Source organism: Oncorhynchus kisutch, linkage group LG24 (assembly GCF_002021735.2).
Source record: "Oncorhynchus kisutch isolate 150728-3 linkage group LG24, Okis_V2, whole genome shotgun sequence".
Lineage (NCBI taxonomy): Eukaryota > Metazoa > Chordata > Actinopteri > Salmoniformes > Salmonidae > Oncorhynchus > Oncorhynchus kisutch.
In genome coordinates this window covers 33053523-33077134 of record NC_034197.2, presented here as the reverse complement: position 1 = coordinate 33077134, position 23612 = coordinate 33053523, and the positions used below count along the sequence as shown (strand labels likewise).

General features: G+C 43.6%; 1 protein-coding gene across 1 annotated transcript in view; it reads right to left on the bottom strand.

Annotated features, from left to right (window-relative positions):
• Positions 1–23612, bottom strand: part of LOC109880355 (voltage-dependent calcium channel subunit alpha-2/delta-3) — a 310106-nt gene that overhangs the window by 110273 nt on the left and 176221 nt on the right.

The following is a 23612-nucleotide window of genomic DNA, read 5'->3' as shown; positions in this document are numbered from 1 at the left end:
GTGTGTGTGTGTGTGTGTGTGTGTGTGTGTGTGTGTGTGTGTGTGTGTGTGTGTGTGTGTGTGTGTGTGTGTGTGTGTGTATGTGTGTGTGTGTGTGTGTGTGTGTGTGTGTGTGTGTGTGTGTGTGTGTGTGTGTGTGTGTAAAAGAGGGAGCAGGTTGCAAGATTGGACCAGATACAGGCCTCAGGGGACACAGCTGCCCTCTTGCTCGCCCGCATTCCTAGCACCTTCTACACAGGGAGTCTGTGTGTGTGTGTGTGTGTGTGTGTGTGTGTGTGTGTGTGTGTGTGTGTGTGTGTGTGTGTGTGTGTGTGTGTGTATGTGTCTGTGTATGTGTGTGTGTGTGTGTGTATGTGTGTGTGTGTGTGTGTGTGTGTATGTGTGTGTGTGTGTGTGTGTGTGTGTGTGTGTGTGTGTGTGTGTGTGTGTGTGTGTGTGTGTGTGTGTGTAAAAGAGGGAGCAGGTTGCAAGATTGGACCAGATACAGGCCTCAGGGGACACAGCTGCCCTCTTGCTCGCCCGCATTCCTAGCACCTTCTACACAGGGAGTCTGTGTGTGTGTGTGTGTGTGTGTGTGTGTGTGTGTGTGTGTGTGTGTGTGTGTGTGTGTGTGTGTGTGTGTGTGTGTGTGTGTGTGTGTGTGTGTGTGTGTGTGTGTGTGTGTGTGTGTGATGAAGAGACAAAGAAGGGCAGAGTGAGACAGATAGAGAGAGAGAGAGAGAGATACAGACAGACAGACAGACAGACAGGCATACTCTGCATGCAGAATTCTGCAAAAATATCCTTTGTGTACAACGTAGAACACCAAATAATGCATGCAGAGCACGATTAGGCCGATACCCACTAATTATCGAAATCCAGAAAAGAGCCATTAAATTCTACAACCACCTAAAAGGAAGCGATTCCCAAACCTTCCATAACAAAGCCATCACCTACAGAGAGATGAACCTGGAGAAGAGTCCCCTAAGCAAGCTGGTCCAGGGGCTCTGTTCACAAACACAAACACACCCTACAGAGCCCCAGGACAGCAGCACAATTAGACCCAACCAAATCATGAGAAAACAAAAAGATAACTACTTGACACATTGGAAAGAATTAACAAAAAAACAGAGCAAACTAGAATGCTATTTGGCCCTAAACAGAGAGTACACAGTGTCAGAATACCTGACCACTGTGACTGACCCAAACTTAGCTTTGAAAAAAGCTTTGACTATGTACAGACTCAGTGAGCATAACCTTGCTATTGAGAAAGGCCACCGTAGGCAGACATGGCTCTCAAGAGAAGACAGGCTATGTGCACACTGCCCACAAAATGAGGTGGAAACTGAGCTGCACTTCCTAACCTCCTGCCCAATGTATGACAATATTAGAGACACATATTTCCCTCAGGTTACACAGATCAACAAAATGAGGTGGAAACTGAACTGCACTTCCTAACCTCCTGCCCAATGTATGACAATATTAGAGACACATATTTCCCTCAGATTACACAGACCCATAAAATGAGGTGACGTGATTTGTGACCTGTTGCCACAAGAAAAGGGCAACCAGTGAAGAACAAACACCATTGTAAATACAACCTGTATTTAGGTTTATTTATTTTCACTTGTATACACTTAACCATTTGTACATCATTGCAACACTGTTTATAGACATAATATGACATTTGTAATGTCTTTATTGTTTTGAAACTTCTGTGAGTGTAATGTTTACTGTTAATTTTGATTGTTTATTTCACTTTTGTATATTTTCTACCTTGCTTGCCTTGGCAATGTTAACACATGTTTCCCATGCATATATAAAGCCCCTTAAATGTGTAGAGGTGTAGAGGTGTAAAGGTGTAGGGTTGTAGAGTTGTAGGGGTGTAGAGGTGTAGGGGTGTAGGAGTGTAGAGGTTTAGAGGTATAGAGGTGTAGGGGTGTAGAGATGTAGGGGTGTAGGGGTTTAGAGATGTAGGGGTGTAGGGGTGTAGAGGTGTAGGGGTGTAGGGGTGTAGAGATGTAGGGGTTTAGAGATGTAGGGGTGTAGAGATGTAGGGGTGTAGGGGTGTAGAGGTGTAGGGGTGTAGAGATGTAGGGGTGTAGGGGTGTAGAGGTGTAGGGGTGTAGAGGTGTAGGGGTGTAGAGATGTAGGGGTGTAGAGGTGTAGGGGTGTAGGGGTGTAGGGGTGTAGAGGTGTAGGGGTGTAGAGGTGTAGGGGTGTAGAGGTGTAGGGGTGTAGGGGTGTAGAGGTGTAGGGGTGTAGAGGTGTAAGGTTGTATGGGTGTAGAGGTGTAGGGGTGTAAGGTTGTAGGGGTGTAGAGGTGTAAGGTTGTAGGGGTGTATGTTGGTTATATCTTGGTTATATGTTGGGTTTAAAGATAGTTTATCTCCCTTGTAAGTGGGTTGTGATCTATTTCTGTTTGGGTGCTGAAGATATGGCAGTCCTTCTATTCCTATTAATTATTCACATCTCATTCTAAACATTCCTGGACTACTGTTCTACAATATCTCTGTGGCAATATGGATGGCTTATTGAAAGGCTGTTGTCTTCTCTGACAGATAACGCTAGGTCTAATGAGTAGCTATAACCATAGTAACTACGGTCTACTTGCCAACGGTAACCAACCACTGTCATTACGTGTTAAAATATAGTTACACAAAGGTTGGCTAATGGCACAAAGGAACTAAAATGTGTTGGTTGGTGGAACAATACTTTACTCCCTATTCAGTTGTCGTCTAGACTGGATTCATTGTGTGTCTGTTTTCATTGTGTGTGTGTGTGTGTGTGTGTGTGTGTGTGTGTGTGTGTGTGTGTGTGTGTGTGTGTGTGTGTGTGTGTGTGTGTGTGTGTGTGTGTGTGTGTGTGTGTGTGCGCGTGTACATGTGCGTATGTGCACGCACGTGTGTGTGAGTACTGCATGTCCAAAGCCCAGACTGGGACCAACGCTGCAGTGGTCTATTAAACATCAATCAGATCTACAGCTGAGTTAAATACAGTGATTTTTTGGTCCACTTTGCTTCTAGTCTTCCTTTAGCTACTGTATGCTACGACATGCAATCTCTCACACACCCCACTGCACTGCAACTACACTGCACTGCAACTACACTGCACTGCAACTACACTGCACTGCAACTACACAGCTCTGCAACTACACTGCACTGCAACTACACAGCTCTGTTCAGCCGCAATGTCCTGCAGTTAACACTCACACAGGAATGCACATACACACACACGCACACACACACCCCACACAACCAAATGACTAACCTGTTTGTGTGTTATGGTGCTGAGGCTGCTAACTCTAACTCACTGTTTCCCCAATATTCATTTACAAGCAGCATTGTTGCCGCCAGTCCAAAAAATAATCATAAATACAGTACCAGTCAAAAGTTTGGACGACTCATTCAAGGGTTTTTCTTAATTTTAAACTATTGTAGAATAATGGTGAAGACATCAAAACTATGAAATAACACATGAAATAACCACAAAAGTGTAAACAATTCAATTCAAAATGTATTTTATATTTCAGATTCTTAAAAGTAGCCACCCTTTGCCTTGATGACAGCTTGCACACTCTTGGCATTCTCTCACCTGGAATGCATTTCAATTAACAGATATGCCTTTGTGCTGTGTTCTTATGTTATCTGAGTGACTCAAATGTTATAACAAAATCAATGTGGGCCCCATGCATTGACATTTTTGGAATGTTAGATTCTCCCTTACAATCATTTGGGTGATTGTTAGTTCTCAAAGATATTTCTTATTTAAAAAATATACACTGCTCAAAAAAATAAAGGGAACACTAAAATAACACATCCTAGATCTGAATGAATGAAATATTCTTATTAAATACTTTTTTCTTTACATAGTTGAATGTGCTGACAACAAAATCACACAAAAATGATCAATGGAAATCAAATTTATCAACTCATGGAGGTCTGCATTTGGAGTCACACTCAAAATTAAAGTGGAAAACCACACTACGGGCTGATCCAACTTTGATGTAATGTCCTTAAAACAAGTCAAAATGAGGCTCAGTAGTGTGTGTGGCCTCCACGTGCCTGGTTGACCTCCCTACAATGCCTGGGCATGCTCCTGATGAGGTGGCGGATGGTCTCCTGAGGGATCTCCTCCCAGACCTGGACTAAAGCATCCGCCAACTCCTGGACAGTCTGTGGTGCAACCTGGCGTTGGTGGATGGAGCGAGACATGATGTCCCAGATGTGCTCAATTGGATTCAGGTCTGGGGAACGGGCGGGCTAGTCCATAGCATCAATGCCTTCCTCTTGCAGGAACTGCTGACACACTCCAGCCACATGAGGTCTAGCATTGTCTTGCATTAAGAGGAACCGAGGGCCAACCACACCAGCATATGGTCTCACAAGGGGTCTGAGGATCTCATCTCGGTACCTAATGGCAGTCAGGCTACCTCTGGCGAGCACATGGAGGGCTGTGCGGCCCCCCCAAAGAAATGCCACCCCACACCATGACTGACCCACCGCCAAACCGGTCATGCTGGAGGATGTTGCAGGCAGCAGAACGTTCTCCATGGCGTCTCCAGACTCTGTCACGTCTGTCACATGTGCTCAGTGTGAACCTGCTTTCATCTGTGAAGAGCACAGGGCGCCAGTGGCGAATTTGCCAATCTTGGTGTTCTCTGGCAAATGCCAAACGTCCTGCACGGTGTTGGGCTGTAAGCACAACCCCCACCTGTGGACGTCGGGCCCTCATACCACGCTCATGGAGTCTGTTTCTGACCGTTTCAGCAGACACATGCACATTTGTGGCCTCCTGGAGGTCATTTTGCAGGGCTCTGGCAGTGCTCCTCCTTGCACAAAGGCGGAGGTAGCGGTCCTGCTGCTGGGTTGTTGCCCTCCAACGGCCTCCTCCATGTCTCCTGATGTACTGGCCTGTCTCCTGGTAGCGCCTCCATTCTCTGGACACTACGCTGACAGACACAGCAAACCTTCTTGCCACAGCTCGCATTGATGTGCCATCCTGGATGAGCTGCACTACCTGAGCCACTTGTGTGGGTTGTAGACTCCGTCTCATGCTACCACTAGAGTGAAAGCACCGCCAGCATTCAAAAGTGACCAAAACATCAGCCAGGAAGCATAGCAACTGAGAAGTGGTCTGTGGTCACCACCTGCAGAACCACTCCTTTATTGGGGGTGTCTTGCTAATTGCCTATAATTTCCACCTGTTGTCTATTCCATTTGCACAACAGCATGTGAAATGTATTGTCAATCAGCGTTGCTTCCTAAGTGGACAGATTTCACAGAAGTGTGATTGACTTGGAGTTACATTGTGTTGTTTAAGTGTTCCCTTTATTTTTTGAGCAGTGTATATATGTTCCACATGTTTTTCTACATGCCTTCTATCTGGCTTTAGTCGTTTAAGCAGGGGTGTAAAGTTCTTAAGAAAAAATACTTTAACGTGCTACTTCATTCATTTTTGTGGGTATCTGTACTTTACTATTTATATTTTTGCCAAATTTTACTTCACTACATTCATAAAGAAAATAATTAAAGTTTTACTCCATACATTTCCCCTGACACCCAAAAGTACTTTTGACAGGAAAATGGTCCAATTCACTTATCAAGAGAACATCATCCCTACTGCCTCTGATCTGAAGTACTCACTAAAAGCTGTCATCAAGGCAAAGGGTGGCTCTTTGAAGAATCTCAAATATAAAATATATTGTGATTTGTTTAACACTTTTTTTGGTTACTACATGATTCCATATGTGTTATTTCATAATTTTGATGTCTTCACTATTATTCTACAATATAGAAAATAGTTTTTTTTTTTTTAACTGTATAGCGGTACTGTATAGCCTACTAATATATGTGTGGAATAATTGTAGATTTCGAATGGCCCACAAAAAAAGACATGTTCTCTGTAGCCTGCAGTGGAATAGTGACTGGAGGAAGCGCTTCCTGCCACTACGTTTCTAATATGCCAGGTAGGCTACTCCATTTCTGAAGTGGATGACTGTGTTTAATATTAAGGATATAACGCAGGAGATAGCTGGGATCCTCTTGTAGCCTTTTCCTGCAGTCAAATGACCAAACCGCCCTCTATTGGCCTAATGGATTGGAATTTTATTCATATTTATTTATAATTTCATAATTACGAAACATATATATTTTTTAATCCGCAGAAAATCCGGTTTGGTTACATTTCAGTCTTCTGTGACGTACAGTATATAAAATGAAATGTTGGGATGCAAACTCAAAATGTAAACCATATCAACTGTTTTTCTGACATGGTTCAGGTGCCTTCTTTTCTCAAGCCATAACCATGTGGGTGAGGTGTATACATTTGTTTAAAGGCTACTAATAAACGCTCTGAGTGACCCTGATTTGCCCCACTACAGTAAAAGGTTCAACAGTGGCCAGTCAAAACTCTGTTTTCACACGTGATTACAATGACTGGGCTTATAAGAACACATTTCACTGAGAAATAAATATAGTAGGCCTAGTCTATAGAAAGATGATGGGATCATCCAGTTAAGCCTAGGGCTGAATACTGCCCCCTTTGGAGGAAGTGCGTGCCCATAGTAAACTGAAAATATTTTTCCCAAAATTGCTAATATATGCATATAATAATAATTATTGAATAGAAAACACTCTAAAGTTTCTAAACCCGTTTAAATGATGTCTATATGTAAAGCAGAACTCCCAGGGCTTTCTTCCAAACACCCCGTTGGCAACAGAAAAGTTGGTACAACTTTGACGTCATCGCCCCCACCCTTCCCAACCAGCTACGGATCCAGGAACAGTTTCTATGTGTTCAGCGCGATGTCTGCTTTCAAATGATGCGTTCTTTGTGAGAATCTCGCGCGCCCACGTCCTTTGGCGGGCTAAAACATTCGGGTCTGTTCGCGCTGATCTTTGTTTTACATGATTAAAACATCCTAAAGCTCGATTCTGCACTTAGTTTGACCAGTTTAGTCGACATATAATATGTAATTTAGAAGTTTTGATGCGCAAGAGTGCGGGACCAGAAGTCATTTTGGGTGCATTTCAGCTGAAGCTGTTGGCATATGCTAATACAGAGACACACAACTTGAAACCAAACGATGTATTGGGTAAGTATAACTCCTTCCACGTCTTCTCATCGAAGAACATCAAAGGTAAGGGAATATTTATGTGGTTAATTTTGGGTTTCTGTGCTCTCCAAACGTAGAGGAGACATACTGCTAATATCTGAGCGCCGCCTCATATTGTAGCCTAGTGAACGAATTCTGTAACGTTCAAAATAAATGTAACACAGCGGTTGCATTAAGAAGAAGTGTATCTTTGTAACTATATGTAGAACATGTATATTTAGTCATGTGTATTGCTTGTTATCTGACGTTATCTGTCGGAGCTATCATCATTTCTCCGGACATTTGAGTAGCATTTTGTGAACATGTCGTCATTGTAAACAGAGATTTATGGATATAAATAGCATATTATTGTGTAACATGTCCTATTACTGTCATCTGATGAAGATTTTCAAAAGGTTAGTGAATGATTTATTTTTTAATCCTGCTTTTATAATTGTATATTTTCTGGGACAAAATGGCCGCCTCTTGTCTTTTGTTTCGGTGGTGGTCTAATATAAATGTGTGGTGTGTTTTCGCCGTAAAACATTTTAGAAATCTGACTTGCTGGGTAGATGAACAAGGTGTTTATCGTTCATTTGAGCTATTGGACTTGTGTAGGTGTGGAGGTTAAATATTTCTAAGAATATTTTTTCGCATTTTGCGTTATGGTAATGAGCTGAGCCTGTAGTCACGATCCCGGATCCGGGATGTGTAGATCAAGAGGTTTTAACAAGAGGTCATCAAAACTCTGTTTTCTCACGTAATTGCATAGCATAGCCAATAGAAATGTCTCATTACATGCATCAAACATCTACGAGGAGCTGGCTCTCGCTCTGCAACAGGTGACCCCATTCCGCTCAAACTCTGAATGCCAGGGCTCTCATGAAGTGTTTGATTTTGATATCATTTGCAATGATGTCAGAGTGATTAGAGGAACAATAGAGCACTAAGGTCCAGGCCATTAGTGACTGGCCTTAAGCTATTTGGTGGGCTACTAATGACCATCAGAAGCATCAGAGCACAGTTTTGGAGAAGCCTAGTTACCATGACTCCATTGTCACGTGGAATTCCACAGCGGTCAAGACACATGAATGCCGGTGTGGCAGTGTGTTGACAACCGATGTAGCGGCACTACGGTCACCGTGACAACCCTAGTCAAGTGCTAAATAAACTGTTGACCTAAACTCTGAAACATATTCAATCAAAGCTTGTATCCAGGAATATAAAGATAGGCAGAGAATAGCACTCTTATTGTGCTGCTGAAAAGCAAACACACACACACACTGTGTGTGTGTGTGTGTGTGTGCGTGTGTGTGTGTGTGTGTGGTAGTGTGTGTGTGTGTGGTAGTGTGTGTGTGCGTGTGTGTGCGTGTGTGTGTGCGTGTGTGTGTGCGTGTGTGTGTGGTAGTGTGTGTGTGTGTGGTAGTGTGTGTGTGCGTGTGTGTGCGTGTGTGTGTGTGTGTGTGTGTGGTAGTGTGTGTGTGTGTGGTAGTGTGTGTGTGTGTGGTAGTGTGTGTGTGGTAGTGTGCGTGTGTGTGTGCGTGTGCGTGTGTGTGTGTCGAATAGGAGAGTTGTGCAGCTGGAATAAAAGTAATTACAGTGATTAAAGCTTAATCCTACACTGTCACTCACTGTCCTCAAAGCCATCGCACACACACACACACACGCACACACACACAGCCAGATGGGTCCTCCATGCTTCATTATCCTCTGTATGGGAGGAAGTGTGTGTGTGTGTGTGTGTGTGTGTGTGTGTGTGTGTGTGTGTGTGTGTGTGTGTGTGTGTGTGTGTGTGTGTGTGTGTGTGTGTGTGTGTGTGTGTGTGTGTGTGTGTGTGTGTGTGTGTGTTTTGGGCTGGTGTACCTACCACTCATGCCTGTAACCAAATGTTGAAAGGTGTGTGGACACCCACTGTTTAACAACCCTCATGAAAAAGTACAACTGAATTACTACACAAAGCCTTTCCACAGGAGGATGGTGGCACCTTAATTGGGGAGAACTGGCTAGTGGTAATAGCTGGAGTGGAATTGGTAGAACATGGATTCCATGCGTTTGATGCCATTCCATTTGCTCCGTTCCAGCCATTCTTTTTGAGCCGTCCTCCCCTCAGCCTGAGCGCACACACTTAGTGTTGTGAATTCTGTAATGAATGTATTGTAATGTTTTTAAATTGTATTACTGCCTTCATTTAGCTGGAAGCCATTAGCTGCTGCCTAGGGAGCAGCTAATGGGGATCCATAATAAATACAATACCAATACATAGTAACTACTGCACTTTCAGGTCCTATTCGTGCAGTAGTTTCTACGTAGAGAATTGTAGAGATTGTGTAGTTTAAGCAATACTTAATGTCTGTAAATTTAACCTCTACGGGATTGGTGTCCATAAACCGGGAAAGTTGTTGCTGAATATACGATGATGTGACAAAAAAACGTTGTACACAACAGGCAACTCTCCGGGTCATATCTGATATGGGCAGAACGCTTCAATTCTTGTTCATCTTACTGCACTGTACAATTTACAGTAGCTATTACAGTGAAATAATACCATGCTATTGTTTGAGGATAACATACAGTTCTAGTGTTTGAGGATAAACATACAGTTCTAGTGTTTGAGGATAAACATACAGTTCTAGTGTTTGAGGATAACATACAGTTCTAGTGTTTGAGGATAACATACAATTCTAGTGTTTGAGGATAACATACAATTCTAGTGTTTGAGGATAACATACAATTCTAGTGTTTGAGGATAATGCACAACAACAAAACACTTTCATCATGGCAACTGGTAAATAATTGACCAGTGCAATATACCTGGGGATGACCAGTGCAATATACCGGCTGGAGCGCGTGCCACGGGTGGATGTTACCATGGTGACCAGTGAGCCGAGACAAGGCAGGGCTCCACCTAGCAAAGACCAATAGACGACCTGGAGCCAGAGGGCTCGGCGACAGATATGCAGCAAGGGCTAGCCAACGAGAGCATACAGGTCGCAGTGGTGGGTAGTATATGGGTGCTTTGGTGATAAAACGGATGGCTCTGTGATAGACTGTATCCAGTCTGTTGAGCAGAGTGCCGGGGACCATTTTGTAAATGACATCGCTGGAGTCAAGGATCGGTAGGATAGTCAGTTTTACGAGGGTATGCTTGGCGGCATGAGTGAAGGAAGCTTTGTTGCGAAACAGGAAGCACACCAGATTCAATTTTTGGTTGGAGATGCTTAATGTGAGTCTGGAAGGAGAGTCCACAGTCCAACCAGACAACAAGACATGTGTAGTTGTCCACATATTCTAGGTCAGAACCTAGAATATGTGAGATTTTGATTTGTTTAACACTTTTTTGTTTACTTCTGTCACGACTTCCGCCGAGGTTGGCTCTCCTGCCCGTTCGGGCGGTGCTCGGCGGTCGTCGTCACCGTCCTACTAGCCACTACCGATCCCTTTTCGTGTATCTGTTGGTTTTGTCTGATTGGTTTCACCTGTGTGTTGTTTAGTTTATTAGTGTCTGTATATATATAGTAGGTTGTCCCGCCCTTGTTTTGTGCGGGATTGTTTATTTGTCATCTATGTCTGTCGGTGTATCTTGTGTTCGTATTTCTCCGGTTCGTCTTTTATCCTGTGTTGGATTATTCACCCTGTGTGTATTGGGTTGACCGTGTTTCTTGTTCACCGGAGAATAAACTTTCATATCGCTATCTGCTCTCTGCGCCTGATTCCACCCACCTTGATTAGACGTGACAGAATCCCGCACCACTCATGGAATCAGCAGGAGCAGCAGCGTCTCCTCTCCCATCGATGGAGGAGAGGGTCCTCCATCATACCAGCGTGCTTCACCGGATTGGTTCTGCTATGGACCAAATGATGGAGAGAATGGATCGATGGGAGAGGAGTGGCCTCTCCACCTCATCTCTAGCAACCCCTTCTCCAGCACCTCCTGTTTCTGCGACCACATCTGGCTCCGGGGCTCTTCGGCTGACACTCCCACGGGAGTATGACGGATCGGCGGCTGGGTGCCAGGGTTTCCTCCTTCAACTGGAACTATACCTAGCTACCGTGCGTCCTGCTCCCTCTGGAGAGGAGAGCGTGTGCGCCCTCATCTCCTGTTTGACTGGGCAAGCTCTCGAGTGGGCCAACGCAGTGTGGAATGGTCCGGACTCGGCTAAGGATAATTACCCAGAGTTCACCCGCCGATTCCGAGCTGTTTTTGACCATCCACCCGAGGGCGGCGGGTGAACGGTTGTTCCACCTGCGTCAGGAGACGAGGAGCGTACAGGATTTTGCTTTAGAGTTTAGGACTTTGGCAGCATGAGCAGGATGGAACGACAGGGCCTTGATTGATCATTTTAGATGTAGTCTTAGGGAGGACGTCCGCAGGGAGCTGGCATGTCGGGACACCACATTCACACTGGATGGACTTATCGATCTGGCTATCCGTCTCGACAACCTGCTGGCTGCTCGCGGGCGTTCGGATGAGGTCCTGTCGTTCCCTATCCCTATGGAATTAGGAGGTACGGCTTCGAGGGGGGCCGGAGGAGGAGTGTCCTCCTGTACCAGTTGTGGTCGACGAGGGCACACGTCCGACCGGTGCTGGAGGAACTCGTCTAGGAGTCGGGAGGACAGGCGGAACACTGCTCGATCACCCCAGGTGAGTAAGCACCAAACTCATTCAGAGCTTCCTGTCAGTCATGTGTTTGTATTGATTTCTTTCCCTGGGTTTTCCCCCTCTCTACAGCATAAGGCGCTAGTCGATTCAGGCGCAGCTGGGAATTTTATGGATCGTGGTCTTGCGTTAAGGCTAGGGATTCCTCTGGTGTCGTTAGATCGACCTTTGCCCGTGCACTCCTTAGATAGCCGACCATTAGGGTCAGGAGAAATTAGGGAGGCTACGGTGCCACTGGACATGGTAACGCAGGGTGATCATAAGGAGCAGATTAGCCTGTTCCTTATAGATTCACCTGCGTTTCCAGTGGTGTTGGGGGTTCCCTGGTTAGCTCAACACAACCCGTGATTTCCTGGCGACAGGGGGCTCTTAAGGGGTGGTCAGAGGAGTGTTCAGGTAGGTGTATAGGAGTTGCCGTTGGTGCGACTACGGTGGAGAGTCCAGACCAAATTTCCACCGTGCGCATTCCCTCTGAATATGCCGATTTGGCTATCGCCTTTAGTAAAGGGAAGGCGACCCAATTACCACCTCATCGTCGAGAGGACTGCGCGATAAACCTTCTGGAAAACGCTGCACTTCCTAGGAGTCACGTGTATCCATTGTCCCAGGAGGAGACAGTTGCGATGGAAACATATGTTTCTGAATCGCTGGGACAGGGGTACATTCAGCCCTCCGTATCACCCGTCTCCTCAAGTTTCTTTTTTGTGAAGAAGAAGGATGGAGGTCTGCGTCCGTGTATTGATTATAGAGGTCTAAATTCCATCACAGTGGGGTTTAGTTACCCACTACCTCTCATCGCTACAGCAATGGAATCATTTCACGGGGCGCGCTTCTTCACAAAACTGGACCTGAAGAGCGCGTATAATCTGGTACGTATCCGGGGAGGAGATGAGTGGAAAACCGCATTTAGTACTACTTCTGGTCATTATGAGTACTGCGTCATGCCATACGGGTTGAAGAATGCTCCAGCCATTTTCCAATCCTTCGTAGATGAGAGTCTCCGAGACCTGCTCGGGCAGGGAGTGGTAGTGTACATTGATGACATCTTGATCTATTCTGCCACACGCGCGGAGCATGTGTCTCTGGTGCGTAAGGTACTTGGGCGACTACTGGAGCATGACCTGTATTGCAAGGCGGAGAAATGTGAGTTTTTCAAACAGTCCGTTTCCTTCCTGGGGTATCATATTTCCAACTCCGGGGTAGTGATGGAGGACGGCCAATTACAGCCGTGCGTAATTGGCCGACTCCGACCACGGTGAAAGAAGTGCAGCGGTTTTTAGGGTTTGCCAATTACTACCGGAGGTTTATCCGGGGTTTTGGTCAGGTGGCTGCTCCCATCACGTCACTGCTGAAGGGAGGACCGGTGCGCTTGCGATGGTCAGCAGAGGCGGGCAGAGCTTTCAGTCGTCTGAAGGAGCTGTTCACCAATGCGCCCGTGTTGGCGCATCCGGACCCCTCTTTAGCGTTCATAGTGGAGGTGGATGCGTCCGAGGCTGGGGTTGGAGCCGTGCTGTCCCAACGCTCGGGCGTGCCATCCAAGCTCCGCCTGTGTGCTTTCTTTTCGAGCAAGCTAAGCCCAGCGGAGCGAAACTATGATGTGGGGGACCGGGAGTTGTTAGCTGTAGTCAAGGCTCTGAAGGTGTGGAGACATTGGCTTGAGGGGGCTAAATACCCTTTTCTCATCTGGACTGACCATCATAATCTCGAGTACATCCGGGCAGCTAAGAGACTAAATCTACGTCAGGCTAGATGGGCCATGTTTTTTACTAGTTTTTTACTAGGTTCCAGTTTACCCTCACATATCGGCCAGGCTCCCAAAACACCAAAGCTGACGCACTGTCTCGCCTCTATGATACCGAGGAACGGTCAGTTGAGCCAACTCCCATCATTCCACCGTCATGTCTCGTGGCACCGATGGTATGGGAGGTGGACGCTGAGATAGAGAGGGCCTCACGGTCAGAGCCGGCTCCTCCTAACTGTCCAGTAGGGACCAAGTACGTGCCGAGGGTGGTCCGGGACAAGCTGATTCGGTGGGCTCATACTCTTCCCTCCTCGGGTCATCCTGGTAACAAGAGGACAGTGCAGAGTCTGAGAGGGAGATACTGGTGGCCCACACTGGCTAAAGATGTGAGATTTTATGTCTCCTCCTGCTCAGTGTGTGCTCAGAGCAAGGCTCCTCGACACCTGCCTAGAGGGAAATTACAAACCCTCCCCGTTCCACAACGGCCGTGGACACACTTATCGGTGGATTTTCTTACCGACCTTCCCCCGTCCCAGGGAAGTACTACGATCCTGGTCGTTGTGGATCAGTTTTCTAAGTCCTGTCGCCTCATTCCGTTGCCCGGTCTCCCTACGGCCCTGCAGACTGCTGAGGCTTTGTTTACCCATGTCTTCCGGCACTATGGGGTGCCTGAGGACATCGTCTCTGATCGGGGTCCCCAATTCACGTCCAGAGTGTGGAGGGTGTTTATGGAGAGACTGGGGGTCTCGGTTAGCTTAACCTCAGGTTTTCACCCCGAGAGTAATGGGCAGGTGGAGCGCGTAAACCAGGATGTGGGCAGGTTTCTGCGGTCCTATTGTCGGGACCGGCCAGGTGAGTGGGCAAGGTATGTTCCATGGGCCGAACTAGCCCAGAACTCCTTACGCCACTCCTCTACTAACTTGTCTCCTTTTGAGTGTGTGTTAGGTTACCAGCCGGTCCTGGCTCCATGGCATCAGAGTCAGACCGAGGCTCCTGCGGTGGAGGAATGGGTACAGCGCTCCAAGGACACCTGGAAAGCCGTTCAGGACTCATTACGGTTAGCGGGAGAACGGCAGAAGAGGAGCGCTGACCAGCACCGCAGTGAGACCCCCTGTGTTTGCACCGGGGGACAGGGTCTCGCTCTCGACCCGAAACCTGTCCCTCCGCCTGCCCTGTCGGAAGCTGGGGCCGCAGTGTGTGGGGCCGTTCAAAGTCCTGAGGAGAATAAACAAGGTGTGTTACAGGTTACAACTTCCTAGTTATTACCGTATTAACCCCTCGTTTCATGTGTCTCTCCTCAGGCCGGTGGTGGCTGGTCCCCTGCAAGAAGGTGAGGTGCCTGAGGTCCCTCCGCCCCCTCTGGACATCGAGGGGTCCCCGGCGTACACAGTTCGAGTCATTCTGGATTCGAGACGCCGGGTGGGGGGCCTACAGTACCTTGTGGACTGGGAGGGGTACGGCCCGGAGGAGAGATGCTGGGTTCCGGTGGGGGACATTTTGGACCCTTCTCTCCTGATAGATTTCCACCGCCTCCACCCGGATCGCCCAGCACCTCGTCCTCCGGGTCGTCCTCAAGGACGGTGGCGGCGCGCTGCCGTGCGTCAGGGGGGGGTACTGTCACGACTTCCGCCGAGGTTGGCTCTCCTGCCCGTTCAGGCGGTGCTCGGCGGTCGTTGTCACCGTCCTACTAGCCACTACCGATCCCTTTTCGTGTATCTGTTGGGCTTGTCTGATTGGGTTCACCTGTGTGTTGTTTAGTTTATTAGTGTCTGTATATATAGTAGGTTGTCCCACCCTTGTTTTGTGCGGGATTGTTTATTTGTCATCTATGTCTGTCGGTGTATCTTGTGTTCGTATTTCTCCGGTTCATCTTTTATCCTGTGTTGGCTTATTCACCCTGTGTGTATTGGGTTGACCGTGTTTCTTGTTCACCGGAGAATAAACATTCATATCGCTATCTGCTCTCTGCGCCTGATTCCACCCACCTTGATTAGACGTGACAACTTCACGATTCCATATGTGTTATTTCATAGTTTTGATGTCTTCACTATTATTATAAAATGTCAAACATGGTAAAAATAAAGAAAAAACATTGAATGAGTAGGTGTGTCCCACCTTTGACTGGTACTGTATATTGTGAGTAGTCAGGTAGTTTTAGAGTTAGACCTAATTCCTTCCTGTATCAGCAAGGAGAAAGAGGGAGAAGAAAAAAAGAGAGCGAAAGAGAGACAAAGGTGGTGTGAGCGAGAGAGAGATAGAGAAATATATACATTGAGAGAAGGTCTGCATTCTGTAAGACTGTCTTTGAGATGAGAAGGTCTGCATTCTGTGAGACTGTCTTTGAGAGGAGATGGCCTACATTCATGTGAGACTGTTTTTTTTAGAGAAGATGGCCTACATTCTGTGAGACTGTCTTTGAGAGGAGATGGCCTACATTCTGTGAGACTGTCTTTGAAAGGAGATGGCCTACATTCTGTGAGACTGTCTTTGAGAGGAGAATGCGAACATTCTGTGAGACTCTCTTTGAGTGGAGAAGACCTACATTCTGTGAGACTCTCTTTGAGTGGAGAAAGCCTACATTCTGTGAGACTGTCTTTGAGAGGAGATGGCCTACATTCTGTGAGACTGTCTTTGAAAGGAGATGGCCTACATTCTGTGAGACTGTCTTTGAGAGGAGAATGCGAACATTCTGTGAGACTCTCTTTGAGTGGAGAAGACCTACATTCTGTGAGACTGTCTTTTAGTGGAGAAGGCCTACATTCTGTGAGACTGTCTTTGAGAGGAGATGGCCTACATTCTGTGAGACAGTCTTTGAGTGGAGAAGGCCTACATTCTGTGAGACTGTCTTTGAGTGGAGAAGGCCTACATTCTGTGAGACTGTCTTTGAGAGGAGATGGCCTACATTCTGTGAGACAGTCTTTGAGTGGAGAAGGCCTACATTCTGTGAGACTGTCTTTGAGAGGAGAATGCGAACATTCTGTGAGACTCTCTTTGAGTGGAGAAGACCTACATTCTGTGAGACTCTCTTTGAGTGGAGAAAGCCTACATTCTGTGAGACTCTCTTTGAGAGGAGAATGCGAACATTCTGTGAGACTCTCTTTGAGTGGAGAAGGCCTACATTCTGTGAGACTGTGTTTGAGTGGAGAAGGCCTACATTCTGTGAGACTGTCTTTGAGTGGAGAAGGCCTACATTCTGTGAGACTCTCTTTGAGTGGAGAAGGCCTACATTCTGTGAGACTGTCTTTGAGTGGAGCTGGCCTACATTCTGTGAGACTGTCTCTGAGTGGAGAAGGCCTACATTCTGTGAGACTGTCTTTGAGAGGAGAATGCGAACATTCTGTGAGACTGTCTTTGAGAGGAGAATGCGAACATTCTGTGAGACTCACTTTGAGTGGAGAAGGCCTACATTCTGTGAGACTGTCTTTGAGTGGAGCTGGCCTACATTCTGTGAGACTGTCTCTGAGTGGAGAAGGCCTACATTCTGTGAGACTGTCTTTGAGAGGAGAATGCGAACATTCTGTGAGACTGTCTTTGAGAGGAGAATGCGAACATTCTGTGAGACTCACTTTGAGTGGAGAAGGCCTACATTCTGTGAGACTGTCTTTGAGTGGAGCTGGCCTACATTCTGTGAGACTGTCTCTGAGTGGAGAAGGCCTACATTCTGTGAGACTCTCTTTGAGTGGAGAATGAAGATTCATTAAATGAGGTTAACAATAGTGTAATTGAGCAGGAATCCCAGCGGACCTGTGGGCCATTTGAGAATGAAATGAATTAAACTTTAAACTTAAAACTCCTTCTTTCAGCAGCCATGTCGTTTACACCATCTCTGAGCCACAGATAGACAGCAACATTTCCCACACACAGACCAGAGTTCCAGACTGAACTATGACAGAGAGATTCCTTACCTTTACACACACACTCTCACATTTAACTGACCTCATTAATTTTAATGCTTTTCTTTAACTTTTAGCCTTTTAAAATATTTTCTTTTTAAAGGAACCTATTTGCTTTTAGACAGAGTTCTAGTTAGACAGAGTTCTTGTTAGACTGTTCTTGTTAGACAGAGTTCTTGTTAGACAGTTCTTGCTAGACATAGTTATTGATATTACAGAGTTCTTGTTAGACAGAGTTCTTGTTAGACAGAGTTCTTGTTAGACAGAGTTCTTGTTAGACAGAGTTCTTGTTAGACAGAGTTCTAGTTAGATTGTTCTTGTTAGACATAGTTCTTGTTAGACAGTTCTTGTTAGACATAGTTATTGATATTACAGAGTTCTTGTTAGACATAGTTCTAGTTAGACAGAGTTCTTGGTAGACAGAGTTCTTGTTAGACAGAGTTCTAGTTAGATTGTTCTTGTTAGACCTTGTTAGACTGTTCTTGTTAGACATAGTTATTGATATTACAGAGTTCTTGTTAGACAGAGTTCTAGTTAGACAGAGTTCTTGTTAGACAGAGTTCTTGTTAGACAGAGTTCTTGTTAGACAGAGTTCTTGTTAGACAGAGTTCTTGTTAGACAGAGTTCTTGTTAGACAGAGTTCTTGTTAGACAGAGTTCTTGTTAGGCAGAGTTCTTGTTAGGCAGAGTTCTTGTTAGACAGAGTTCTTGTTAGACAGAGTTCTTGTTAGACAGAGTTCTTGTTAGACAGAGTTCTTGTTAGACAGAGTTCTTGTTAGACAGTTCTTGCTAGACATAGTTATTGATATTACATAGTTCTTGTTAGAGTTCTAGTTAGACAGAGTTCTTGTTAGACAGAGTTCTAGTTAGACATAGTTCTAGTTAGACAGAGTTCTTGTTAGACAGAGTTCTTGTTAGACAGAGTTCTAGTTAGACAGAGTTCTAGTTAGACAGAGTTCTTGTTAGACAGAGTTCTAGTTAGACATAGTTGTTGTTAGACAGAGTTCTAGTTAGACTGTTCTTGTTAGACAGAGTTCTTGTTAGACATAGTTCTTGTTAGACAGTTCTTGCTAGACATAGTTATTGATATTACAGAGTTCTTGTTAGACAGAGTTCTTGTTAGACAGAGTTCTTGTTAGACAGAGTTCTTGTTAGACAGAGTTCTAGTTAGACAGAGTTCTTGTTAGACAGAGTTCTTGTTAGACTGTTCTTGTTAGACTGTTCTTGTTAGACATAGTTATTGATATTACAGAGTTCTTGTTAGACAGAGTTCTTGTTAGACAGAGTTCTTGTTAGACAGAGTTCTTGTTAGACAGAGTTCTAGTTAGACAGAGTTCTAGTTAGACAGATTTCTTGTTAGACAGAGTTCTTGTTAGACAGAGTTCTTGTTAGACAGAGTTCTTGTTAGACAGAGTTCTTGTTAGACATAGTTATTGATATTACATAGTTCTTGTTAGAGTTCTTGTTAGACAGAGTTCTAGTTAGACATAGTTGTTGTTAGACAGAGTTCTAGTTAGACAGAGTTCTTGTTAGACAGAGTTCTAGTTAGAGTTCTTGTTAGACAGAGTTCTAGTTAGACATAGTTGTTGTTAGACAGAGTTCTAGTTAGACTGTTCTTGTTAGACAGAGTTCTTGTTAGACAGTTCTTGCTAGACATAGTTATTGATATTACAGAGTTCTTGTTAGACAGAGTTCTTGTTAGACAGAGTTCTTGTTAGACAGAGTTCTTGTTAGACAGAGTTCTAGTTAGACAGAGTTCTTGTTAGACAGAGTTCTAGTTAGATTGTTCTTGTTAGACATAGTTCTTGCTAGACAGTTCTTGTTAGACATAGTTATTGATATTACAGAGTTCTTGTTAGACATAGTTCTAGTTAGATTGTTCTTGTTAGACAGTTCTTGTTAGACTGTTCTTGTTAGACTGTTCTTGTTAGACATAGTTATTGATATTACAGAGTTCTTGTTAGACAGAGTTCTTGTTAGACAGAGTTCTAGTTAGACAGAGTTCTTGTTAGACAGAGTTCTTGTTAGGCAGAGTTCTTGTTAGGCAGAGTTCTTGTTAGGCAGAGTTCTTGTTAGGCAGAGTTCTTGTTAGGAAGAGTTCTTGTTAGACAGAGTTCTTGTTAGACAGAGTTCTTGTTAGACAGAGTTCTTGTTAGACAGAGTTCTTGTTAGACAGAGTTCTTGTTAGACAGAGTTCTTGTTAGACAGAGTTCTTGTTAGACAGTTCTTGCTAGACATAGTTATTGATATTACATAGTTCTTGTTAGAGTTGTAGTTAGACAGAGTTCTTGTTAGACAGAGTTCTTGTTAGACATAGTTGTTGTTAGACAGAGTTCTAGTTAGACAGAGTTCTTGTTAGACAGAGTTCTAGTTAGACATAGTTGTTGTTAGACAGAGTTCTAGTTAGACAGAGTTCTTGTTAGACAGAGTTCTTGTTAGACAGAGTTCTAGTTAGACAGAGTTCTAGTTAGACAGAGTTCTAGTTAGACAGAGTTCTAGTTAGACAGAGTTCTTGTTAGACAGAGTTCTAGTTAGACAGAGTTCTAGTTAGACTGTTCTTGTTAGACAGAGTTCTTGTTAGACAGAGTTCTAGTTAGATTGTTCTTGTTAGACAGTTCTTGCTAGACATAGTTATTGATATTACAGAGTTCTTGTTAGACAGAGTTCTTGTTAGACAGAGTTCTAGTTAGACAGTTCTTGTTAGACATAGTTATTGATATTACAGAGTTCTTGTTAGACATAGTTCTAGTTAGACAGAGTTCTTGGTAGACAGAGTTCTTGTTAGACAGAGTTCTAGTTAGATTGTTCTTGTTAGACCTTGTTAGACTGTTCTTGTTAGACATAGTTATTGATATTACAGAGTTCTTGTTAGACAGAGTTCTAGTTAGACAGAGTTCTTGTTAGACAGAGTTCTTGTTAGACAGAGTTCTTGTTAGACAGAGTTCTTGTTAGACAGAGTTCTTGTTAGACAGAGTTCTTGTTAGACAGAGTTCTTGTTAGACAGAGTTCTTGTTAGACAGAGTTTGTTAGCGAGTTCTTGTTAGGCAGAGTTCTTGTTAGGCAGAGTTCTTGTTAGGCAGAGTTCTTGTTAGACAGAGTTCTTGTTAGACAGAGTTCTTGTTAGACAGAGTTCTTGTTAGACAGAGTTCTTGTTAGACAGAGTTCTTGTTAGACAGTTCTTGCTAGACATAGTTATTGATATTACAGAGTTCTTGTTAGACAGAGTTCTTGTTAGACAGAGTTCTTGTTAGACAGAGTTCTTGTTAGACAGAGTTCTAGTTAGACAGAGTTCTTGTTAGACAGAGTTCTTGTTAGACTGTTCTTGTTAGACTGTTCTTGTTAGACATAGTTATTGATATTACAGAGTTCTTGTTAGACAGAGTTCTTGTTAGACAGAGTTCTTGTTAGACAGAGTTCTTGTTAGACAGAGTTCTTGTTAGACAGAGTTCTTGTTAGACAGAGTTCTTGTTAGACAGAGTTCTTGTTAGACAGAGTTCTTGTTAGACAGAGTTCTTGTTAGACATAGTTATTGATATTACATAGTTCTTGTTAGAGTTCTAGTTAGACAGAGTTCTTGTTAGACAGAGTTCTAGTTAGACATAGTTGTTGTTAGACAGAGTTCTAGTTAGACAGAGTTCTTGTTAGACAGAGTTCTAGTTAGAGTTCTTGTTAGACAGAGTTCTAGTTAGACATAGTTGTTGTTAGACAGAGTTCTAGTTAGACTGTTCTTGTTAGACAGAGTTCTTGTTAGACAGTTCTTGCTAGACATAGTTATTGATATTACAGAGTTCTTGTTAGACAGAGTTCTTGTTAGACAGAGTTCTTGTTAGACAGAGTTCTTGTTAGACAGAGTTCTAGTTAGACAGAGTTCTTGTTAGACAGAATTCTAGTTAGATTGTTCTTGTTAGACATAGTTCTTGCTAGACAGTTCTTGTTAGACATAGTTATTGATATTACAGAGTTCTTGTTAGACATAGTTCTAGTTAGATTGTTCTTGTTAGACAGTTCTTGTTAGACTGTTCTTGTTAGACTGTTCTTGTTAGACATAGTTATTGATATTACAGAGTTCTTGTTAGACAGAGTTCTTGTTAGACAGAGTTCTAGTTAGACAGAGTTCTTGTTAGACAGAGTTCTTGTTAGGCAGAGTTCTTGTTAGGCAGAGTTCTTGTTAGGCAGAGTTCTTGTTAGGCAGAGTTCTTGTTAGGAAGAGTTCTTGTTAGACAGAGTTCTTGTTAGACAGAGTTCTTGTTAGACAGAGTTCTTGTTAGACAGAGTTCTTGTTAGACAGAGTTCTTGTTAGACAGAGTTCTTGTTAGACAGAGTTCTTGTTAGACAGTTCTTGCTAGACATAGTTATTGATATTACATAGTTCTTGTTAGAGTTGTAGTTAGACAGAGTTCTTGTTAGACAGAGTTCTTGTTAGACATAGTTGTTGTTAGACAGAGTTCTAGTTAGACAGAGTTCTTGTTAGACAGAGTTCTAGTTAGACATAGTTGTTGTTAGACAGAGTTCTAGTTAGACAGAGTTCTTGTTAGACAGAGTTCTTGTTAGACAGAGTTCTAGTTAGACAGAGTTCTAGTTAGACAGAGTTCTAGTTAGACAGAGTTCTAGTTAGACAGAGTTCTTGTTAGACAGAGTTCTAGTTAGACATAGTTGTTGTTAGACAGAGTTCTAGTTAGACTGTTCTTGTTAGACAGAGTTCTTGTTAGACAGAGTTCTAGTTAGATTGTTCTTGTTAGACAGTTCTTGCTAGACATAGTTATTGATATTACAGAGTTCTTGTTAGACAGAGTTCTTGTTAGACAGAGTTCTAGTTAGACAGAGTTCTAGTTAGACAGAGTTCTAGTTAGACAGAGTTCTTGTTAGACAGAGTTCTAGTTAGATTGTTCTTGTTAGACATAGTTCTTGTTAGACAGTTCTTGTTAGACATAGTTATTGATATTACAGAGTTCTTGTTAGACATAGTTCTTGGTAGACAGAGTTCTTGGTAGACAGAGTTCTTGTTAGACAGAGTTCTTGTTAGACAGAGTTCTTGTTAGACAGAGTTCTTGTTAGACAGTTCTTGTTAGACATAGTTATTGATATTACAGAGTTCTTGTTAGACAGAGTTCTTGTTAGACAGAGTTCTTGTTAGACAGAGTTCTAGTTAGACAGAGTTCTAGTTAGACAGAGTTCTAGTTAGGCAGAGTTCTTGTTAGACAGAGTTCTTGTTAGACAGAGTTCTTGTTAGACAGAGTTCTTGTTAGACAGAGTTCTTGTTAGACAGTTCTTGATATTACATAGTTCTTGTTAGAGTTCTAGTTAGACAGAGTTCTTGTTAGACAGAGTTCTAGTCAGACATAGTTGTTGTTAGACAGAGTTCTAGTTAGACAGAGTTCTTGTTAGACAGAGTTCTAGTTAGAGTTCTTGTTAGACAGAGTTCTAGTTAGACATAGTTGTTGTTAGACAGAGTTCTAGTTAGACTGTTCTTGTTAGACTGTTCTTGTTAGACAGAGTTCTTGTTAGACAGTTCTTGCTAGACATAGTTATTGATATTACAGAGTTCTTGTTAGACAGAGTTCTTGTTAGACAGAGTTCTTGTTAGACAGAGTTCTAGTTAGACAGAGTTCTTGTTAGACAGAGTTCTAGTTAGATTGTTCTTGTTAGACATAGTTCTTGTTAGACAGTTCTTGTTAGACATAGTTATTGATATTACAGAGTTCTTGTTAGATATAGTTCTAGTTAGATTGTTCTTGTTAGACAGTTCTTGTTAGACTGTTCTTGTTAGACATAGTTAGTGATATTACAGAGTTCTTGTTAGACAGAGTTCTTGTTAGACAGAGTTCTTGTTAGACAGAGTTCTAGTTAGACAGAGTTCTAGTTAGACAGAGTTCTAGTTAGACAGAGTTCTAGTTAGACAGAGTTCTAGTTAGACAGAGTTCTTGTTAGGCAGAGTTCTTGTTAGGCAGAGTTCTTGTTAGGCAGAGTTCTTGTTAGGCAGAGTTCTTGTTAGGCAGAGTTCTTGTTAGGCAGAGTTCTTGTTAGACAGAGTTCTTGTTAGACAGTTCTTGCTAGACATAGTTATTGATATTACATAGTTCTTGTTAGAGTTGTAGTTAGACAGAGTTCTTGTTAGACATAGTTCTTGTTAGACAGAGTTCTTGTTAGACAGAGTTCTTGTTAGACAGAGTTCTATTTAGACAGAGTTCTTGTTAGACAGAGTTCTTGTTAGACAGAGTTCTTGTTAGACTGTTCCTGTTAGACTGTT